General features: G+C 47.0%; 1 pseudogene; it reads right to left on the bottom strand.

Moving 5' to 3' along the window:
* Positions 1-256: 256 nt before the first annotated feature.
* Positions 257-1,839, bottom strand: LOC110585478 (annotated as a pseudogene).
* Between the last annotated feature and the right edge of the window lie 5,650 nt (positions 1,840-7,489).

The following is a 7,489-nucleotide window of genomic DNA, read 5'->3' as shown; positions in this document are numbered from 1 at the left end:
GGCGCCCCGGGCATGTTTCTTTAAGGCATATGCACAACCTTACACTGGCCTCCACATACGATGACAAGGCTTCCCTCTCCAAATATTCATCCTAACCCTAAACAAAAGGTACCCATTCATCCCCCTACCAGGAGTCACGGCTTTGGAAGCCATTCCTGTGATCTCCTTATTTGCTGCAAATAAAGTTTTCTTTGTGCGACAACTCACCTGGTGCAGTTTTTATGACTCACCAAGGAGCAATCTCACGTTGGTTCCGTTACACCATGACCGGAACTGCTCGGTGACCCCCAGCCACCAGGTCACCCAGCAGCCCTTCAGAACAGGGACCTTTGGGCGGCCACCCTCAGGGAACCCATTCTTCAAATGTCATCACATCACTAAAAGTGATGAGGTTACATGAGCAGCGAGCAGTGGGGCAGGCAGACCCAGTCCCAGCACAGAGGTCAAGGCTGAAGCAGTGGAAGCAGGATCGAGTGCTTCTCTACTGACATTCTCTGCCTTGGGGCCCAGCTCCCCCATCCAGGGACACTGTAATTGAATAAAAAGTGATCATGTGCCCTGGGAACTCCTGCTTCTTGCAACCCTGCTTCTTTCTGGCAGCCTCGAGCTACTTCTGCTCTAAGCAGAAAAAGTTAGGGGTCCTCAGAAAAAGACAAGACCTAGCTTTCGTGATACTAAAGAAGTCATTTTAGGCCTCCAGCTATTTCCCCATGATCTACGCCCTATTCGCCCAAACACGCTTCTCGAAGAAGTTTCTGGAAGGTGTCAGAATTACAAAGAAATGCAAAAATCACAGTAGTTAAGGATTTGAAGGGCACAAAGGGAATGCAAAAACTAACAGTCTCCACCAGGCCAGGAAATAGGATAACGCGGACAATAAATCTGTGGTAAAACTCCCAGTGCTATTTCAAAAGTAAGCAAGACCCTGCATTCCTAACCTGAGTTAAGGAACCCGGGATCGGCTCTGAGAGCATGCCTACCACCCCTTCTCCTGGTCCCACAGTTACTGCTGCTTCGTTATAAAGTCTCCACCCCAGGAGGAGCACAGGCACATAACATAAGGATGTGTGTGTGTGTGTGTGTGTGTGTGTAGGCAAGTTTTCTAAGTAGGACTGTGCAATCTCACACCCGCCTGCCTTTACCACTGAGACAAATCTTCCCCTTCTGAATATTCATCCTAAACCCTGAATAAGAAAAGCTGCTCACTCCTGCTTGGGGAGTCACAGCTTTGGAAGTTATGCCCCCTGATCTCTGCTGCAAAGAAAGTCTCCTTGGTGTGACAACGCCACCTGGTGGATCTCTACCTGTAACTCAGCAAGGAGCGAACTCAGCGTTAGTGCGGACAGTATGTCATCTCTGATGAAGGTAAGTCCGGCTCCTCTGTGATCTTGGTCTCCCTGAGCTGCTCCTCTTCCGTCAGTGGCCACTCACACTGGGGCCTCTTTCACCGCCTGGACTGGCCCTGCCTCCCCTGGACCCGAGGGAACATTATGTGTGCGCTCAGAGACTGACCCATGGACTTCAGACTGTGAGAGCCATCACCCTGCAGTCCTGGCCATAGCAGTGCCTTTTCTTCTCGGGCCTTCTGAGAGTTGCCAGCAGTGCTGACCTTCGGAGGCCTCGAGCTCTTGGGAGGCCCCTCATAGGTCTGGTGATTCTTCAGTGCTTCCTTCTTGGCTCTTCGGCTTCTCGGCACTGACGTCAAAGCCAGGGCCACCTCGTCCACTGGGTCTGATTGTCCTCTTGATACTCATCATCTCCAGAATCCTCTGTGAAACTCCCGGAAGTCATGTGGTAGAACTCCTCTTCCTCCTCTGCCCCCAGCCCAGAAAGGTCATATTACCTTCCTTCCCAGACTGCATTACCACCAGTGGGCCCACACGAAGCTCGGTGGGACAGAGGAACAAGGGCAACGTCCCAAGGTGGGGTCAGAGGACACAGGGCTAAAGTAAAGCAATGGAGGAAGGGAAGGTGAAGGAGGTGAGATCAGAGAGATACCTAGGGCCAAATCACTTAGGCTTAGGTAGGGACTTCAGACTCTAAGAGTGATGGGAAGCCATTGGAGGGTTTTGAGCAGAAGTGAGTTGTTGTGAGAAGTGATTTACATTTTTAACTAGGTCACTCTGGAAAATGTTTAGCCAATAATCTGTAGGAGGACATGATGAGCAGCCTCTAAAATGGTTCCCAGCAATTCCTGTCTCCTCGTGTGAGTGCAATGATATTGTGACTTATACGTGATTTAATGAGAAATATACATTCGGTCTTCCCTGTGTTCTGAACAGAACTCCTAATACCCTTGGAATTTCCGAAGTGATGAGAGTGATGAAGGTATCTTTTGTTATTCAGAACAAACCCCTTACAACCACACCTCACTTTATATTAACAAGATGATTAAGAGAAAACCCCTAGGTAACTTAACGATGAGGGCTGGTTGCCAGGGGAACCAAACTTGATTCTAGGATTAGAACTTCCAGCCCCACCCCAGCTCCAGAAAGAGAGGCTAGAGACCGAATTCAATCACCAATGGCCAATGATTTAACCAACCAAGCCTATGTAAGAAAGCCTCCTCCATAAAAACCCAAAAGGATGAAGTTCAGAGAACTTCTGGGTGCAGGAACTCGTAGAAGCAGCTCTGTCCCTCTTCCATGCACCTCTCTTCCACCTACCTGTTCCTGAGTTATATAGCCTCTTATTTTTTTTTAATTTTTAAAGATTTTATTTATTTGTCAGAAAAAGAGAGCATGAGAGAGCACAAGCAGGGGGAGCTGCAGGCAAAGGGAGAAGCAGGTTCCCCAACAAGCAGGGAGTCTGACAGGGGGCTCGATCCCAGGACCCCAGGATCATGACCTGAGCCGAAGGCAGCCACTTAACCGACTGAGCCACCCAGGTGTCCTGAGTTATATCCTTTTATCAGAAACCAATAATCTAATAAAGAAATGCTTTCCTGAATTCTGGGAGCTTCTCTAGCAAATTAATTGAACCGGAGAAAGAAGTGGTGTGAACTTTCGATTTATAGCCAATTGGTCAGAAGCATGGGTGACAACCTGGATTTGTGATTGGCTCCTGAAAGCCCAGTTGTTTTCTCTTGTGAAACTGAGCCCTTAACCTGTGGGATCTGATGCTATCTCCAGGTACAGGCATACCTTGGAGATATTATGGCTTTGGTTTCAAACCACAACACTAAAGCAGATATCGCAGTAAGAGTGAGTTAAATGGATTTTTTGGTTTCCTGGTGCATATAAAAGTTATGTTTACATTATACTCTAGTCTGCTTATTAAGTGTGCAATAGCATTATGCCCTTAAAATTTTTTTACATTCCTTAATTAAAAAATACTTTATTGCTAAAATATGCTAACCATCATCTGAGCTTTAAGTGAGTCATAATCACTGATCACAGATCACCATAAAAAATAGAATAATGAAAAGTTTGAAATATTGCAAGAATACCAAAATGTGACACAGAGACACAAAGTGAGCAAGTGCTGTTGGCAAAATGGTGCTAATAGATTTGGCGAACACAGGGTTGCCACAAACCTTCAATTTATAAAAAACGTAAAATTAGACGAAAAAAATAGCAAGCAGTGTTTGCAAAGTGCAATAAAGCACAGTAAAACGAGGCATGCCTACAGATAGTGTCAGAACTAACTCACACTGTAGGACACCCAGCTGGTGTCACAGAATTGCTGGATATGTGGAAAACCCACACATCTGCCGTTCAGAAGGGTTGTGAGTGTAGCAATTTTGTGAGAGTAAAGGAGAGACAGACACACAAGAGGAAGTGAGCTTTTCCTTACGGTGTCCTCCTCTCATCCTCTCCCCCTTGAGCCTGGGCTGGGTCTAGTTACTTGCTTTTGACAGAATATTGCAAAAGTAATGCTAGGCCACTTCCAAGATTAGGTTACAGAAGACCAGGACTTTCTTCTTGTCCAGCCTCTCTCACCTGCTCTCCACCTCAGAGCCCTCGCCTAGGGGAAGCCAGCTGCCTGATGAAGAGAAGGCCTCTGGAGAGGTCCCTGTGACCAGGACTGATGTCAACAGCCAATAGCCAAGGAGGACCAGAGGCCTTCTAACAGCAAAGCGAGCAAACTCGGAAGTGGATCCACCCCGGTGGAGATTTGAGATGGCGGCAGTTCAGCCAACCCCTTGATGGCAACCTCCTGAGAGACCCAGAAGTCAGACGGCCCTGCGAAGCCGCACCTGGATTCCTGACCCTCAGAAACCCTCCTGAGATAATAACTGTTGCATCTAGGTTTTGGGGTAACTTGTCATGCAGCAGCAGATAACCAATACAGAAGGCAAGTTGGAAAGCAGGAAGACTGGGTTTTATAGGACATGGAAATGGTCCATCCCTCCTGGGGATAATGGCCATTTGGACTAGCACGGAGCAGGGGCTGAGGTAAGAACTGGTTGCACTGAAAATGACTTTTGCAAAGTACCACTTAGTAATCACTGAACAAGTGTTTATACCATTTCTACTCCTTCATAAGAATTAGGGGTGCCTGGGTGGCTCAGTCATTAAGCGTCTGCCTTCGGCTCAGGTCATGATCCCAGAGTCCTGGGATCAAGCCCCGCATCGGGCTCCCTGCTCCGCGGGAAGCCTGCTTCTCCCTCTCCCACTCCCCCTGCTTGTGTTCCTGCTCTCGCTATCTCTCTCTCTGTCAAATAAATAAATAAAATCTTAAAAAAAAAAAAAGAGCATATAAAATCTACATAATTTAAAAAAAAAAAAAGAATTAGCCTAAGCAAGGACTAGAATTTCTGGGAAGACCAAATTGACTGACCCGGTTTAGGAGATGCCATGACACAGTAAAAGGTTGTACGGCAGAGTCCAAATGACTCAGAAATATCTATATACCTGTGATGGGTTGAATTGCGCCCCATGCCATGCAAAAAAAAGTTGTGTTGAAGCCTTAATCCCACATACCTCACACATAACCTGATTTGGAAATAGGGTCCTTATAGATGTAACTGAGAGAATACATTTCTGTGACTTAAAGCCCCTCAGCTTGTGGTACTTTGTTATCATGGCCCTAGGAAACTCAGACAATACCTGCAAGGTATTCTTCTCCACCCACCGCCTTCCTAGGCACGCCCGTAGGATGGTTACGGAATGCTTCGTGGCAATGACGATGATGCTTTACTTTTCTTTTGTTGCTTCCAATACACAAAAGACGAGTCTGTGCTGAACCCATCAGAAATCTTTGCAATTATTGCTAATGGGTGACCAGCCTCTGGTTCATTCCACGATAAGCGAGACCACTAAGAAGTTATCAGTAAGGGATTTATGTTTTAGTAGCATGTTTAATTATGATACAAGCATGACTGTCTCTTACACAGGAATTTAGCATGCAAGATTTACAGTTCTTAGCACAATTTTGGCCTTTGTTGTCTCAAAGAGCCTTGTTTCTGATGTTTTATTAGACTATCAACCTCTGTTAGATTGTGTCAGACTGCCCCCTACTGATGTGGTCTCATAATCTCATCCTGGCTGCCATTGTATTGAGTTGGTTTTCAGAATGTGTTTCTTACCCGGGTCCCTAAACCTACCCACCCTCATGCCCCAAAGAACACGGAGAACATTGCAGCAGTGGGGCGGGGGGCGGGGGGGGGAACCTCTTATTTTTTTTTTCTTTTAATAAACAACCACAAAATATATAGACATGAAGTCTTTTGTTTCAAAACACATCATCTGACCGGCTTAAGCTTGCAAGAGAAATTCCGTTTCCAGAATAAGAACGGATCAGGTTCTTTTCTTTCTTATTTCTTGAGGGTGGCAAACACCTTCAAGGGATAGCCTCTCTTTTCATGATTTGACAAGAGGGAAATTTTTTTTTTTTTTTAAAGAAAAGCGGATGAAATTTTAACTAATCCAACCAGCCAGAGAAAAGCAATATTACAAAAGGCACCTCAAAGGAAGGGTGGGATTTCTTTTCTGCTTCAAAGGTGCTGCCGTGTGAGGCTGTGAGAATGTGCCCCCCCAGGTGAGGGGGGGCAGGGGGTCAGAGCTCAGCAAACACCCACATGGCCTCCCCCAGCCTCCTTGCTGCTGCCCTCCTTTGCTGGTCCACCACTGGGCATGTGGATGGGGCCAGCCAGGAGGAAAGGGCAGAGGTCAGGGAAAGGGTGGAGGAATGTACTAGTAAAGAATCGGGAACCTGGAAATGAGTGTTTGGGCTTTATAACACAAATCTGTTCTCAAGGTATTTGGGGGGCCCTCCAAACACCAAAGCTAATCACTGAGAACAAACCCCAACCCGCATCATGTCAGCTGTACCCAGGGGATGCTGCTCTCCTCCAGGCCTTCCCAGGGATGCTTAGCGAATCTGACCCTCGGAGCTATGCTTCCGTGAGGTCACATGCAGCCTCCTTCCGTGGATCCGTGCCATTCTGGCATACATAGCAGTCCTGTAACTAGCTCTCGGGAACAGTCTGGTTTCCGGTGATGCCTGTCACTGCCTGGGCTTGGGTCACAGTCCTGAGCCACGTGCGCAGACCTTTATTTCCTCTGCAACTGCCTGGTGTCCTGCCCTGCCTGGGCGGGAAGCCTCTAGAAAAGGCAAGGAAAGGAGCATTCTCCCCCCACCCCCACCCCCCGTGCCCTGTTAGGCGCTTCGCGGCCTGTGCTGGAGCCTGCTCCCTCCCAGGGCTTACACAGGAGGGCAGGGATGGGGGGGTGGGGGTGGGAAAGGTCACTGGAGAAGGTCTAGTGTGATTGCAGTATGCCAGACCCAAAACCTAGTCCATAAAAGAGTCCTTTATCTTGCATGGTCCGAGAGAATAACCCAGCTGCTATCTTTGGCTCTTCTCCATTCCTCACTCCCATTCATAAAATCTTTAGAGGAGGCCATGTGAGATCAAGCTGTGCTCCAGTCCAGAATGAAGTTGGATTGAGATGCAGGTGGCTAGAAGGGCCCTGAGCAGTCTGTCTGTCCACTCTACCCTAACTCCCCCTATCTGACTATCCACACCATGAATCAATAAATCATAGGCTGGGTCTCTCTAGAGGTCCAACACCATGTCAGCAGCATGTCAGAAGTACACAAAAGTATACTATACTAACTTCCGGTACCCGTGGATCTGCCTCTCACAACAGTCCAAGAGCCTCATGACCTATAGCAATTTGTCTTTGCTGAGGCCCAAATCTGAATGGCAAATAGCAGGACACCAGTGTTTGGGAGACAATCACTTAGTAATTCAGCCTCGTCAGTCTAGTTAGCTAGCGATCCTAAAAACACAATGTCATTATTATTTTCTTAATTTGCCATATGCCTGGTACTGTACTAATTACTTCCTATATATTATCTCATTTAACCATGATTATAACCACTTTATCCCCAGGTTATAGACAAAAAATACTGAGACTCAAAGAGGTTAAGAAATATACTCAAGATCATGTAGTCACTGTGACTGAGCAAGGCCACAGAGCTAGTTAGTGTGATTGAGAAGATCAAATGGGTAGTTAGTATGACTTGAGCAGGATCACAGAGC

The sequence above is a fragment of the Neomonachus schauinslandi genome, chromosome 9, assembly GCF_002201575.2.
Source record: "Neomonachus schauinslandi chromosome 9, ASM220157v2, whole genome shotgun sequence".
Taxonomy (NCBI): domain Eukaryota; kingdom Metazoa; phylum Chordata; class Mammalia; order Carnivora; family Phocidae; genus Neomonachus; species Neomonachus schauinslandi.
Note: the sequence above shows the minus strand (reverse complement) of the source record. Positions and strands in the feature narration are given on the sequence as shown.